This window comes from Zeugodacus cucurbitae, chromosome 6 (genome assembly GCF_028554725.1).
Source record: "Zeugodacus cucurbitae isolate PBARC_wt_2022May chromosome 6, idZeuCucr1.2, whole genome shotgun sequence".
Taxonomy (NCBI): Eukaryota; Metazoa; Arthropoda; class Insecta; order Diptera; family Tephritidae; genus Zeugodacus; species Zeugodacus cucurbitae.
Genome location: NC_071671.1, coordinates 21416088 through 21432999, shown reverse-complemented (window position 1 = coordinate 21432999; position 16912 = coordinate 21416088). Strand labels below are relative to the sequence as shown.

The window sequence follows — 16912 nt, the reverse complement described above, 5'->3', positions numbered from 1 at the left end:
TCTTCACTCAGTACAATTTTTGATTATATTTAACTTGCTGTCGAAATGTAGGCAACACTTTGTACGTGTATATTGCTAATTCATTTATATGCATCAGATATATATTTTTGCGCCGAAAATAAGCTGTGATCTTTATTGATCTCCGAAAAACTTACTAGCTAATTTTATCTCAGACTAGGACTTACTCATTTTTCATATTGGTCCCGAAAGATATTATTTTATTAAAAACGAAGTTTTTAAATGAATTTTTTTTTTAAATATTGAATTAAATGACTCTTATTTACATTAAAAATGATTTTATTATGAGTTCCACTAAGGAATTATGTAATATTTTATTTGAATTTATATGTACACTTTTAAAAAATGTGGACCCAAAATAAAAACCTTATCCCTCATTCAAATTATTGATAGTGTTTAGCTTCGCGCCGAAATGTAGGCAATGTTTTTCAAAAGTAATGTTCGGAGTTCAAAATTTCGTAATTATATTTTGATAGTTCATACATATTAATACATGCATATGTACATACATATCTTTAAACTTAGAGTTAGTTTCATACTTCAAATACCGATATCAGAAAATATTTATGCCTTCAGCACATGGATCGCCTATTCCCACACATATTTTTTTGCTATATCTGATATTACGAATTGAATCGAAAATAGTTAAATGGTTTTCAAATATCCTCCACAATAATCATTTATTCAACATATAGACAACTTCTGACCAAAAATTTAATTCTAAACTATTACTTTTCAAGAGTTTTCAACAATACTCATGCGTTATTAAAGTTTCCTACACATGTGTAGCGTACCCACAGGCGCAAGAGCGAGGAAATTAAGTTGAAAGATGCAAAAATAGTAGAAACTACATTTCGTATGTAATAAAATTATAAAATTAATAGTGATAATGGTACAAGCTGATATTACTTAAAATTATGGATCGGAAAAATATGAGGAGAGACAGCATTGCTGCCTTACTCGCTTAATTTTGAGCCACTTAAAAAAATTGTATAACACATTTTAGTAACGCAGTCGCTTGGAAAATTCACATGGACAGCAGGAAAAGTATGAAAAGCGCATAATCATGTGTGTTGGCCGCGCAGAGACATGTTGCATGCCACACAAGGATTGCATATGTATTATATACATACATGCTACATATCTTCTTATATTTTACGACTTTTGTTGGCCAAAAGTTACGCTGAACGCAGTCATGCACATACACACACTCGCGCAATTTTCTATTGCATGCAACATGCTGCCAGCCATGAAAAGACAAATATTAAGTACGGAAAGCAGTCGTATCTTTAGACAAGTGGCAGACTCTTACTGCTTTCTGCGAAAATTAGAGTGCAAGAATATTTTGGAGGATATTCAAATGTGTTTTATTCCACATCAAGCGCTGCGTGGCACAGGTATCATGTTGCCAGAAACATGTTTTGTTCCACATTTTCTGCACTTTCGCTTAATTTTGAAGCACAAAAAATTAAAAAAAAAATTATATTTTTCAACAAAGTAAACATGAGAGCATACAACAAATATTTGCATAAATGTGTGTGTGAGATTTCACGCAGAGCTGCAGACACACACACATGCGTGTAAATATGTAAATGAGTGTGAAAGTGTGAATATCGCCACACTTTCTTTCACTTCCTTCCTCTTGCGATATATCTTAATTCATTCGCCAGACTCTACCTAGATACGCATTTATTGTTTCGCGTGAAATTCATAAAATCTCTAGAATTTAAATTTCACATGAATCTGGATATTCATACTAACTGGAAGAAATGTTGAAAAAAGTTTGTAAGGCGAAAGAGCCAAAAGCATCCACAATAACTAAGCGACTACTAAATTTGCTATGCAAACGATGTTTGCCATCGATGGTTCTAATCTGAAAACATCGATGCATCGATGCAAATATATCTAGGTCTTAGGATCAGCTGTTGCTTCTTTCAATCAGAATCCAATTGATACGTTGGTTGACATGAAAATTGTGTTTCCGTAGTTGTATAAACAGGCATCGATACATCGAACCGTCGATGTTTCTCACGATGTTTACATCCTTATCTATAATAAAGACTACTGAATATCAAAGTGAAGTCTTCAAACTCTTACGGGAGAAAACGGAAAATAATATTCCTTCGTACTCCAAATGAGAACTTTTCCAAAGTTTATAGGACACTTGATAAATAATAAAAAATGGAGCGAGACTATCTTAAAAGCATTTCTCAACCTTGTTAATTACCTCTTTTACTCCAGACCTCTGAAAATGCCACTATTTCAGGCTTAGTATGAATCGAATTATCCTGTCTTAATCAAGCCTTAATACCCTATCTTTTTTATGTTTAAAGACTATTTCTATTAATGTCAAAATATCAAAAAGAACAAAAAATCCTCCACAAATTCGAGAACACAAGAGGCATTTTGAAGCTTTTTAGAAAACGAAATACGATATCATTTGCGAAAATGATTTTAAGTCTGTTAGAGATGATTTCTAAGCAGATCATTTTTCTAAAGCGTACAGCCTTAAATAGAGTCTAAATATTTATTTTTACAAAAGAAATGTTAATAAAATGCACTGGTGAAGTGTCGAATGCTAAAAATACCAAACAAAAATTAATTTAATTTATATATTTATATTTATAAGAAAAGAATAACACAACATTTTTAAGCAAACTTATACTTTAATAAAAAATATTCTATAATCTTGGTTTAGTATTGTCAATACATTTTAGTTTTAATAAATTTTTTAAACAAAAATCATTTCAATTTTCTATTAATTATTTTAAGATATTTACCATTTAAAAAAGTAGTTATTCATTGCATTCTCATATATTTTCTTCTTCTTCTTTTTGATATGTGTTTTTCACAACAATTAAAACATCAAATTCATCCACTGTAACTTGACGCATGCAACTTGCAACATAACACGTGTCTTGTGTCTCGTTTTTGTGCTTCCAACATTCAATAAACAATCATCTCACCAACAAAAAAATTTGTAACAAAAACAAAAAACAACAATTTATATAAAAATAACTGAAAATTATAAAAATCGGAGCGGAACTGTCATGAGATAAAAACTCTCGCAATCAATGTCGTTGCCAACACAAACAACACAAAAAAACATCACAACAATAACAACTACTGTATTCTTTCTGGGCAATAATAAACGATAAAATTCAATACAATCTCGTATAACGGTATAGAATTGATTGTGTGCATTGCGTAATTGGCTGGAAAAACTTACACGGAATCATGAGAAATGCAAAAAATACAAATAAAAATAATTTTTAAATATTGAAAAATATCCCAAAAATTTATTATAATATTTTAAAATGTGTGTGAAAAAATTTTCAAAAATTCTAAAATATGAAAAAATATAATTTTTTTTAATTACAAAAATTTATTTTAAAAATTAAAAAAAAAAATCAAATTACAAATATATCAAAAAATTAAATATTTAAAATTGATTAAAATTAATGAAATTTTTTTATAAATTATAACAAAACATTTCAACAAAAATTCTCCAAAAAATTATTGTTTTCACATTTGAATTAAATAATCTTCGTTCGCGAAAAAATTACTGTTAAGTTCATCACATTGGTTTGTGCATCACAAATTTATTATAATATTTTAAAATGTGTGTGAAAATATTTTCAAAATATCTTCAAATCAAATTGAAATACAAATTATCGGAAAAATTTATAGAACCAAAAAAAAAAATCGAAATTAAAATATTAAATAATTCTTTAAAAAATATGCAAAAAAATATTTATTTTTGAAAATAAAATACAATAAAAATTAAAAAAAAAAACATTAAAAGAATTTATTTTTTATTTAAATTTAATTAATTCGCAACTAAAAAATTACATTCAAAACCCATATGAAAAAATATAATTTTTTTTAATTACAAAATTTTATTTAAAAAATTAAAAAAAAATCAAATTACAAATATATAAAAAAAATTAAATATTTAAAATTAATTAAAATTTTTGAATTTTTTTTATAAATTATAACAAAACATTTCAACAAAAATTGTCCAAAAAATTATTGTTTTCATATTTGAATTAAATAATCTTCGTTCGCGAAAAAATTACTGTTAAATTCATCACATTGGTTTGTGCATCACAGGATTCACCACAAACAGTGCATCATTCCGAACCATTCACATTTGGCGGGCCCACATTTTGCGACCACTGCGGGTCGCTACTCTACGGCATCTATCATCAGGGTCTCAAATGTTCAGGTAAAAGCAGTGTGTAATTGAGAGTTTGTGTTTGATAGCAATATTATTACTGAGTTTTGAAACGGTGCCAAGTGAAAGTGAGAAAATGACACACACAACAACTTCTTGAAAATGTATGTATGAGAGTGAGATGTGTTTGAATGAAGGATTTGTTTTAATAATTTATTCAAAAATAAAATTATTATTATAAATATGATATGAAATTTTTCTATATATTTTGAGATTTTTGTTTTTTTACAAAATTTAGTAACATCTCATTTGCTTAAAAATAATTATATATGGTTTAATAAAGCTAGAAGAACTTATCTTTTGGTGTGTCATAACGTACGACTAACTTTTTTTCCAATTTGCTTATAAAGATTCAAATGAACGATTTGGTAATGGGAAAGTCAATTTAAGAACAAAATTATTCAAATATAAAAGTCCCAATAAGTGATTGAAGGCCTCTGTTAAATGCAGTGTGATCACTAAAGTCCGATATAAAATGAAAAACACCATGAAAGCTCATAGATTTTAGCAAATTCTTAATAATTTTGTTTAATTTATGCAATCATTTCTGGAAATATATCTTAGAATATTATTTTATTCTGCTCTTGGTCTACCTATCACTTCCAAAATGTCCAGACTGCTTCCTTAATCTCCAAATAATACATTCAGTTTTAAATATTTAAATAATCTGTCTCACCATCAACGAATCTTAACTTATTCAACGCTCTTTCTTTGTCAAAGGCCATAAAAAATTTCTTTTCATTACCCCAACTCCACTTTATATTCAATTTTCCGCTCAACTGACAACCGTATAAGAAGCTTGCACACACGCATGTCGGTAGACATGCCGCCCTCAGTACCCAATTTATTTAAAATATTCTATTTTTTGTTGCGCATAAAACTGAGATTGTGCGGAACATACTGTCACATATACATACATTGCTGCATACTACTTTATTTAACCTTATATACCCTTTTGTGTGCGAGTGTGCGCTTGTATGCGCGCTTAAGCGGCATTAAGACACTTCTTGCAATTTTTACTGATTCGATTTGCACTTCGTTGCCTCTGTATGGCTTTTCCTTAATACGCAATATGAAATATCAACACCTTGAGTTGACCGTTTTTATTGAATATTGTTGGAGGGACTTTGATTTTCAAGTATGTGTGGGATTAAGAGTTTATTCCCGCTTGCATATCTGTGTATAAAATACCGTTTGGTAGTGTAATTAACTTTATTTGCTATAATTAAATATTAATTAAAGATGAAATTGATATTTTAAAATATTCGTAAGGATTTTGTGTATTCACAAATAGAGCACCATGTCGTATGAGTTATATTTTTGCTTATTGAATCTGAAGTATTAAGAGTTATTTAGGGTATTCACAAGGTGACATATTGTGTCATATCGTCATATTGTCAAATTTTTTTATGACTGTCATACCAACACTGTTGTTGTTACACATGCAAATTTAAAATATGACTGATACAACACTGCGTGGTATTTTTCTTGAGTTCGTTATTCTATATGGGATGGTGGGTGGGGCTTTGGGGTGTTTTGGGGCAAAACTTCGACGAGTGGGTAGTCGGTTTTCTGCGTAGAACTGGTTTTTTTGGGTCGGTCAGTGGTCGATTTAGCTCGTGCCCTTCTTCCCGAACACTTCTCAGCCGATTTATTCTGCACATTGTATATATCTGGAAAATACGGACATATATCTGGTTTTGGTCTCAGCAAAAATCGCTATGATTAAGTGTAGAAATATGACAAAATATGACATACAACAGTTAAAGGTGCTCACAAGTGTCGTATTTTTAAGAATATTAAAATATGACATAAGACATACAACAAAGCGTGTGAATTGCCTAATTAAAAAAATTATATTTGATAAGAACGGATGAATAATGGAATATGAATAGTAGAATATAATAGAATAAGAAAAAATAATACAGATTTGCTTAAATGAACTTAAGCCAATTGGAATCTTTCAAATTCACTTCAACTTTTTAAGTCAACCTAATTTCATTTTTTAATATAAAGGTCTGTAAGAAAATTTAACCAGGCTAATTTATACACAATACCAAAAAGAACAGAACGAATTATCGATTCTGAAATATTATCACAATTTTTGTTGAGGTCTTCTCAAGAAAGCTATAGTAATCGCTCAATTAAGATGTTCATTAATTCAAGGAAGAGACCGAATTAATTGAAAGGCAAGTGCCTAAAGGTCTTTAATTGAAATAAAACAAAGTCTATAATACTTCGTATGGAATGTGGATCATTTCTTGAACTGATTGAGACATTTTAATCTCTTATAAACCAGATAATTGGTTCTTAATTCATAAACACTGTAGATTTAACAAAATGTTTAATTTTTTATAGATTTTGCTTTTATATCCAGAGGTAATATATAGAAAACCTACTGAAGATTCTTATTCGTCTTCAAGAAAAACTTTAAATCTCAAACAAAAAAAAAAATAATTATTAACGTCTTACTTCTTGAATGGAAATACATTAATAAAATATAAATTAGGTAAACAAGAAGGTCAATAGTTAAATCAGAGTACTTGGAGCTATCGGGACGAACAACGCAAAAAAAAATATGTTATTTCAATTTTTTTCCTAGAAAAAATTGAATTCATTTTTTTAAATTAAAAACATATTGGCAATAGAAAATCCTCAAAAATATAAAACTATCTAAGTCTCATTTCAACCATAAAATTAATCATTTGAGTTTCTTCTCTATGCCTTTCTTCTTCTTGACGGTCGTAGACACCGCTTACGCGGTTATAGCCGAGTCCAGTGCGCCACGTATCCCTCCTTCTGGCAGTTTGCCGCCAATTGGTTATACCAAGCGAAGCCAAGTCCCTCTCCCCCTGGTCCTTCCATCGGAGTGGAGGTCTCCCTCTTCCTCGGCTTCCACCAGCGGGTACTGCATCGAATACTTTCAGAGCTGGAGCACTTTCATCCATTCGAACAACGAGACCTAGCCAGCGCAGCCGCTGTTTTTTTATTCGCTGGACTATATCTATGTTGTCGAATAACACATACAGCTCATCGTTCTATCGTCTGCGGTATTCGCCGTTGCCAATTCTTAAGGGACCATAAATCTTCCGCAAAACCTTTCTCTCGAAAACTGCTAGTGCCGTCTCATCGGATGTTGACATCGTCCACGCTTCTGCACCGTAAAGTAGGACGGGAATGATGAGAGACTTGTAGATTTTGGTTTTGTTCGTCGAGAGAGGACTTTACTTTTCAATTGCCTACATAGACCATAGTAGCACCTGTTGGCAAGAGTGATTTTGCGTTGGATTTTCGTTGGAGATATTTCGTCTTGTCCTCATTCACCACCAGACCCATTCGCTTCGCTTCCTTATCCATGCGGGAAAAAGCAGAACTAACGGCGCGGGTGTTGTTTCCAATGATATCGATATCATCGGCGTACGCCAGTAGCTGTACACTCTTATAGAAGATTGTACCTTCTCTATTTAGCTCTGCAGCTCTTATAATTTTCTCCAGCATCAGGTTAAAGAAATCACACGAGAGTGAGTCATCTTGTCTGAAACCTCGTCTGGTATCGAACGGCTCGGAGAGGTCCTTCCCGATCCTGACGGAGCTTTTGGTGTTGCTCAACGTCAGCTTACACAGCCATATCAGTTTTGCGGAAATACCAAATTCAGACATCGCGGCATAAAGGCAGCTCCTTTTCGTGCTGTCGAAAGCAGCTTTAAAGTCGACAAAGAGATGGTGTGTGTCGATCCTATTTTCACGGGTCTTCTCCAAAATTTGGCGCATGGTGAATATCTGGTCTGTTGTTGATTTTCCAGGTCTAAAGCCACACTGATAAGGTCCAATCAGTTTGTTGACGGTGGGCTTTAGTCTTCGTGGGGTCTCCCTTTTTGTGTATTGGGCAGAGTACACTGAGATTCCAATCGTCAGGCATCGTATAAAATCTTTGACTCAACACTTGTGTAAACAAAAACAATAACAAAGACAAAAAAATAGCGAACAAAAAAAGGCATAAAATCATTTGTTACACCAATTGTCATGTGACAAAAGTAAAATTGGAAAACATTTTTGAGCTTATTTTCATATGTGTGTACTTGTGTACGAGTAAGAATGTGTAGCAACAAAGCCTGCAATATGTAGCTTTATAAAAACCCAAACACACATATGTATGAATCTTGAATGTTTCTGAACGCACATACGCACATACACATACATATCTATATATGTGCTTATGTATTGTTAATCGACCTGTGCTGTCGAGCTACAACGACTCGCAATGGCGCCGGACGAGTGAATAGCACATAAATGTATATATATGTACAGCACTCATGTAAATAGCAACAGTCGCGGTTACAGTTAGTAAATGCCAAGAACATTGCAAAAGCAACAATAATAACAAAAATTGCACTTACAATTCACTTATCCACAGATGCATTTACATATTGGTGGTTACAAAGCACCGTATTACTTCCTCTCTCTTACTCGCGCTTAAATATGTTTTGCGGCTATTTTTGTTTTCTTGTTGTTGTTGCAATTTTTCTTTACTGTACTTTATTTGTTGCTTGCAAATTTAATGTAAGCTTAATTGCGACAACGCAGGCGAATGTCTGCGGAAGATTCACAACGCCGAAGTAGTGCCTGCGCCTATACTCTGACATACACACACATTATACATGTACATATGAGCGTGTGTATACGTGGGTTTTAATATGGAGAGAGAGGATAAGCAAACTGTTGCATATTTAATATTTGTTTCGAAAAAGAGTTAAGTTCAGTTATGCAAATATATTTACAACAAAAAAAGCCACCATTTTTTGCTTTGCTTTGTAAAAGTTTAAATGAAATTCGTTGTATGCCTTTAGGCGATGCGTAATTTTTTATGCAAATATGCATTTAATATATGGTCAACTATTAAATGGAAATTAAGTAATAATTTAATGGGCTAATTTATATACTTTTTACACTCAAAGAGTTAATAACATAGACATTTGCTCACTTAAAATAGAATCAACTTAATCAGATGTCTTATATTATTACAATTTCTTCATATATATTTACAATTAATGTACATAGTCGTAGTTTTCAAACAAATTTGGCTGCATTTTTTAAATAAGTGGCATCTTTCTCCAATTATTCGATTCTAAATATGAGCCTATCTAATTACATTGCCTTTCTTTCAGAAGAGTGGTGTTATTTCTTCTCACAAGTATATTTTTTCGAATAGAAAATATAATAAAATAATTTACAAAGTAGCTACTAGAAAAATCCAGTGAAGGCAACATTTTCATATAAATTTCGCTAAGATAATAATAAGATATAAGATTACTAAATTTTCCAGTTGAGATCTTACTGCGGTCAATCTTTGCGTCTGTACTGCTTCGAGAATACACCATCTATGCTTTCCTATAAACTCATCACGGACCTACATCAATCTCATTAAAGCCCCGTTCAATCATGTTTCTATAAGAATTCGTACTTAAAGCTCCAGGACTATTAAAAAATTATTTATGGATAATAGAACTTATTTAGCCTACTTATTTAAAACTTTTCACCAACTACTCGACGACAGAACTTTCAGAAAAACATAGAGCTTTTAAAAAATTATTTATTGTTTATACAATTTGTCTACCTTCATCCTTTAAACCATTTCACTACTTGCTCGGCCAAAGAGCTTTCAAAACTGAACACGTAAATTTTAAGTAAGTGTTAAAATCCCGCTAGATGGTGCTGAGAAATCAATATATCAAAAGTTTATTCCAAACAACTTTTTAACATATTGTATGTAAATATACTAGCTCGAATTCAGCTAAAACTTGCCTTTTTGTTATCCTTATGCCTTTAAATATCAAAAAAATCGAATTAATAAATACAATTTTGAAACACATTTTCCAAAAGCTCCATCTAGGGGTTAAGCTCTGGAATCTTGGTTAAGCTTCTGAAGGAGGCTTAAGAGAGAATTAATTATTATGCCAGTGCCATCTGTGATCATTTCAAATAAGAAATTTGTTGATAATTGAGCAATAAGTGTCTTTTTAAAGATTTAGAATATTTTTGAACTTTTTTTTTTACTTAAAAGGTTAATAAATTACTTCACAAATATGTATTAAAGAGCGAAACATATAGTCTGGCAGTTTCCCTTTATGTAGAAAATATTGGTACCAAGAGCTTTTTACAGCTTTCAAGTGAATTGTATTAAACATTACAAAATATTTCCAATAATCGTATGGTAAAACATAGTTTTAAAGCTACTTATATCAGCACTAGTTAGAAAATGGCTTCTAAATCGTATATCACATTTTTCATATTCAAATTGAATTCATTTACATCTTTTGCTCAGCTGTGCTCCTAATTCCAATTATACTAACAGCCGGTTTCACGAAGCAAATTTAAGTGAAAAATAATTAATTTCAGTTTCACCATTAGACTTAATTTTTATTTAAGTGGTCATGCTTTGCCATTTAAATATTATTTAAATACTGTCATATGCAACTATATTTACGTTTTTCTACCAGCTGATTTGCAATTAGGAGAATATTTTTATATTTTGAAAAAATGGAAACTAACGATGAAAGTGACATGGAGTGCGAGGTTTTAATAAACATATTTATAAATCGTCGCCCTCGTATTATGAGGGAACTCAAAAATTGTTTCACGTATTACGATGAAGTTGATTTTCGATACAGATTTCGTTTAATTAAACAGTCTGCATGAATGATCCTGGAGCTTATTAGGAATAAAATTCAGCACAAAACTAAGAAGTTAGTATATGTAAGTGTACTTCAAATCAAAAATTATGTTATTCTTTTGGAAAACATTGTAGAAACGGTGCTATGTCTCCCGAATTAATGCTTTTATTAACATTGCGTTTCTTTGCAACTGGCTGCATGCAAAGAACAAGCGGTGACCTATGTGGTGTTTCAAAAAGTTCTTCCTGTCTCGCAATAAAAAGAGTGTGTCACAATATTTCATTGTTAAGAAAACGCTTTATAACCATCCCCTTGGAATTAGAAAGTCAAAGAGAAATTCACAAACAATTTTATAAAATAGAAAAATTCCCTCGTGTGCTAGCTGCTATGGACTGCACACATGTAAGAATAATAATCATTATAAATAATTTAAACTGATAGATTATTTAAAATGAATAACTATTTAAAACTATTTTTCAATAAAGGTGCAAACTTCTTCCACCATTTGATCTTCCTTTATTGTCTTATTTTGTAGCTCAACTGTTAAAACAAATAACAGACACACATATTTGTAAACGATAATAAATATTTCATAATGTGTAAGTAACTACCTGTATTATCGAAATCCTCAACATTTATTTCTAGGCAGTCGTTGTCATATGTGGAGTCCACCCCCGCACTTGTTTTTTTGGCAATATTTCATTAAATAGTGTGTCAACTTCGGTATCAGCGGGATCAGGCTCTTTGCAAGGACCCCCGCCTGTACCATACATATACTTCTTGTGGTCAGCAGACCGTTTTTTCATGTCTGCTTTTAAATTTAAGTATTTCGTTCGCAGATTTTTTTGTTGAACGAGGTGCTCCGGAGCACACCGAGTTGAAACTTTCTGTTATTGTCTCCCTTACTTTGTCCTTTTGGTCAGGACGCACTTTTTCTGTTGCCTTGCATTCCAAAATACTTGAATTTTGCTGCACTAGGCTTAGCAGTGTGCAGATTTCATTAACTACAACCCTGCCTTTTAATTTTTTGGTTGCCAAATGTCAATAATGGTGAAACGCAGGAAACTTAAGTGCAAAGTTAAATAAAAATTAAAATTAAAATTAAATGGAACTTAATTTTCAATTAAGAGAGTTCGTGAAACCGGCTGTAAAGCTTAGTAATTGTACTATAACTTGTTGCTTTAACGAAATTAAGCCTTCCACACATTTAAGGGCCGCATAAAAATTTCTTCCACAAAACATCGTGTGTGTCATAAGCGTTAAAATCTAATTTCCGTATATTTACACTACCGACGACACACACACTTATAATACACAAACATGAAATTCTTTCCGTATAACGAAATTGATAATAAATATTTTCACTGTAGGTGCCAGCTTCAACACATAAAAACGAACTAAATTTGTGCGCAGGCTAAATGTATGCTACATATTTATTATTAGTTTTGTATAATCTGCTACTAACAGCCGTAGACTTCCTGCCATTTCGGTTATTTGTTTGTTCATATGTATTTTTAAATTCTTAGCGCGTGTGTTAAGGGCTTATCTGCTGATGTGGCCATTTTCAATGTTAAATTGCCATGCTATAAATTTGAGTCATATACAAAAGTAAAGCACACACATGCGTGTCATTGGCAAATTTGACAAGTACACACATATACATGTATAAAATATCATATATGCAACGTGCGTTTGAGTTCGTTGTGGCTATGTGTGAGTGCGCGTACACGTGTCAGCAGTTTTTAGTGAAGCTTCGTTGGCAATTTATAGTATGTATGGGAGTACGAGCGCCAACAAACCAGTCAAGTACTTAGGCAGCCGGCAAAGCACTTGAAAAGATTGAATCTGTGTGTATTCGTATATATGTAAGTGTATGCTAATAACTACAAAGAAGTGAACTTATAAATTCCGTTTGTATTCCCGCCTCACTTCATTTATTGCAAATTCCGCCATATTGTTATTGTTGTTGTCCCGTGTGTCACTTTGCGAATTTTATGATTGACGAAATATGCATCTATTGCTTGCTGATTCGCGCTGTTGCTTGACATGTAGTGCGTGTGTGAACTCACAAAAATATTCATAGAATTCACACTTCCTTCCCCTTCTCTTCTTTAGCCGGCAACTCTTTTTTAGGGGGAATCACTTTGCGTGTCTTCGCTCAATTTGACTTTCCTGACGGTATTTCTGACTTACAGCAACACTAATGAATATTAGTGCGCTAGAATTTACTATATACAAGTATATGAAAATATTTCTTTTTGCTGTTGAGTGCAGGCAATCAATTGACGTTGGCAGCGCAATTTGTTTATTTCTTGCAAAGAAAAGAGTTGGTTGCATGTGGCAGCTTCGAGTGATGAGTAGTTTAGAACACATTTGTTTAGATAAATATTGGTTGTGCATTGGAGTCCAACTGCCGTTGTTTTAGGATTTTAAATTTGTTATAATTTTATGATTAAAATAATACATTGTATGTATGTATGTAATTGGCGTTGAACCGTTTAGCCGGTTATAGCCGAATCGATGAGAGCGCGCCACTCTTCTCTTTCCTTCGCTGTTCGATGCCAGTTGGATATTCCAAGTGTAACCGGGTTGCTCTCCACCTGGTCTCTCCAACGGAGTGGAGGCCTTCCCCTTCCTCGGCTTCCTCCGGCGGGTACTACATCGCACACTTTCAGAGCTGGAGTGTTTTCGTCCATTCGGACAACATGACCTTGCCATCGTAGCCGCTGTCTTTTTGTTCGCTGAACTATGTCAATGTCGTCGTATAACTCGTACAGCTCATCGTTCCATCGTCTGCGGTATTCGCCGTTGCCAATGTTCAGAGGACCATAAATCTTGTGCAAAATTTTCCTCTCGAAAACTCCTAGTGTCGTCTCATCTGATGTTAACATCGCCTAAGCTTCTGCGCCATAAAGCAGGACGGGAATGATAAGCGGATTGCAGAGTTTGATTTTGGTTCGGGACTTTACTTTTCAAATGCCTACTCAGTCCATAGTAGCACTTGTTGGCTAGAGTGATTCTGCGTTGGATTTCCAGGCTGACATTGTTATTGCTATTAATGCTGGTTCCCAGGTATACGAAATTATCTACAACTTCAAAGTTATGACTGTCAAAAGTGACGTGGGAGCCAAGACGCGAATGCGCTGACTGTTTGCTTGATGACAGGAGATATTTCGTCTCATTCACCACCAGACCCATACGCTTCGCTTCTTTATCTAGTCCGGAAAAAGCAGAACAAACGGCGTGGTTGTTGCTTCCGATGATATCAATATCATCGGCGTATGCCAGCAGCTATACACCCTTATAGAAGATTGTGCCTTCTCTATTTAGCTTTCCCAGCATCAAGTTAATGAAGTCAGACGATAGTTAGTCACCTTGTCTGAAACCTCGTTTGGTATCGAACGGCTAGGAGAGGTCCTTCCCAATATTGAAGGCAGCTCCTTTTTGTGCTGTCGAAAGCAGCTTTAAAAACGACAAAAAGGTGGTGTGTGTCGATCAGTTCTTCGCCGCCGTATTTGAATAGCTCTGGCGGTAATCTATCGGCCCCCGCCGCTTTGTTGTTCTTTAGGCGGGTGATTGCTATTCGAATTTCTTCATGGTCGGGTAATGGAACATCTGTTCCATCGTCATTGATTGGGGAATCGGGTTCGCCATCTCCTGGTGTTGTACTTTCACTGCCATTCAGCAGGTCGTAGAAGTGTTCCCTCCATAATCCCAGTATGCCCTGGACATCGGTTACCAGATTACCAGATGGTCTCTACATGAGAATGCTCCGGTCTTGAAACCTTCGTTAAGTCGCTTAATTTTTTCATAAAATTTTCCAGCATTCCTTCTGTCTGCCAGCTTCTTAAGCTCTTCGTACTCACGCATTTCGGCCTCTTTCATTTTTTGTCTGCAGATGAGTCTCGCTTCCCTCTTCAGCTCTCGGTATCTATCCCGTCCCGCACGTGTTGTGGTCGTTTTCAACGTTGCGAGGTAGGCAGTCTGTTTTCTCTCCGCTCCGAGACGGCAATCCTCATCGTACCAGCTTGTTTTTGTCGTTTCCGAAATCCAATATTTTCGGCTGCAGCTGTACGCAGTGAGTTTGAGATGCCGTTCCACAGTTCCCTTATACCGAGATGCTGATGAGTGCTCTCAGAGAGGAGGAGTGCAAGTCGAGTAGCGTATTTCGTGGCTGTCTGTTGCGATTGCAGCTTTTCGACGTCGCACCTTCCTTAAGTTTGTTGACGGGCGTTTTTTGCTGCATAGAGGCGAGTGCGTATCTTTGCTGCTACTAGATAAGAGTCCGAGTCTATATTTGGTCCTCGGAGCGTACGCAGGTCATGGAGGCTGAATTTTCCGACTGTTGTGCCAAAGACACCTTCTTTACTCATCCTAGCGTTGAAATCGTCAAGCAAGATTTTGACATCGTGGCGGGGGCAGCGCTTGTAGGTGCGTTCTAGGCGCTCATAGAAAGTATCTTTGGTCACATCGTCCTTCTCTTCCGTTGGGGCGTGCGCTCCTTTATATGGCCGCTGTAGTAGATGTCACAAGGTCCCACCTTCTTCCGTCCTTGTCCCGTCCATCGCACTTCTTGGATGGCGGTGATGTCAGCCTTTAGTCGTATGAGGACATCAACCAGCTGGGCAGAGGCACCTTCCCAATTAAGGGTCTGGACATTCCAGGTGCATGCCCTTAAATTATTATCCTTAAAATGTTTGCAGGGGTCGTCATCAAAAGGGGGGTGTCTCATCCGAGGCTTTCGTAGATTTTTCATTGGGGGGTGTTTTTATGTGGTGGGTCCCAAACCCTACGCACAACCGCAGGAGCGGGTTTGCCGTCTCACTTTAGCTCGCCTTCAAACGGATGTTTGTTAGCTACCCAGAGGATACGTGGTCTAAACCCGGAAGTGAGCTGCTTGAATCATGTGGAAAAGAATCGTTTCTGGCCACTCCCAAGTGAATAACAATCAAAACCTTCCCTCACTTACGTGAACTTCTACACATGATAATTATCAAGAAATTGTTTTCATTTAAAGAATGCCCTGAGCAACCTTAGGGGGTGTAAAGAGGACTGATCAATTGGACTATAAAGATGGCTTTCATTTCTTGCGAAAATAAAAGAAAATCGAGCTCTAACAATTGTCTAATCGTCTAATATTGCTTCATAGTCCAGAGGACTTTATCGATTGATATACATATACAGGGGGTCCATTTCTAAACAGAATCAAAAATAATGTTTAATGCATCAGATATGGTACATACTGGAAACTCTGTAGTAGTCTATGATATCAAACATCGGGAATTATTATGAACAATGAATCTAACCAATGAGCTATGACCTGAAAATTGTTAATTATACAAAACACCTAACTGAATTTGAAAAAATTGCTTTCGCCCAATATCCAGAAAAAAGTCGATTTTGCCGCATAATATTACGATAATAGGTATATTTTACAGTTACTATTGTCTCCAAACGGATACCTACGACTCTTTTTGATGATTTTAATATAATAATTCGCAGATTTCAATCCTGTAGAATCCACTTAACGAAATGTACAGGTTTTAACTAAAAAATTTAGTGAGCAATATGAAAATCTGCCCTAAGATCGGATATTTCCCAGCTACCATATTTACAAATTTATTCCACATATATTACTCAACACATATATTACTCAACATATGCAAATTCTATAAGAAATGTAAATGGTAGATGGCGCTGCTCTTGAAATAACCATCAAATTATATTTACCGTAAGTTCAAATGTTTCAGGAATATCAATTGCATAATAATTATAGTATTACATACGAATGCCTGATTTTTATTATGTCAAATTTAATGACGTTAAAGCGACTATTTTACAGTTTCAAAGCCTTGTATTTCCACAGCTTCGAGAAAGCACCCTCAATTTTTATTTAAACCGAAAAATATTTACTACATAAAAATTACAGAACTGCTTATTAATGCAGATTTTGTTACTTTTGTCAAATTCAATTAAGGTAAACTGA

At 34.2% G+C, this 16912-nt stretch overlaps 2 protein-coding genes across 8 annotated transcripts in view; both read left to right on the top strand.

The window, feature by feature from the left end:
• The window catches only part of LOC105220342 (protein kinase C, brain isozyme), a 699782-nt gene that overhangs the window by 65154 nt on the left and 617716 nt on the right, over positions 1–16912 (top strand). The gene's annotated exons all lie outside the window — the stretch shown is intronic.
• Positions 3962–16912, top strand: part of LOC105219572 (protein kinase C, brain isozyme-like) — a 45976-nt gene continuing 33025 nt past the window's right edge. For both annotated transcript variants that reach the window (XM_029045171.2, XM_054234427.1), the window contains exon 1: positions 3962–4246. The gene's annotated coding sequence lies outside the window, so the exon portion shown is untranslated. The remainder of the gene's footprint in view (positions 4247–16912) is intronic.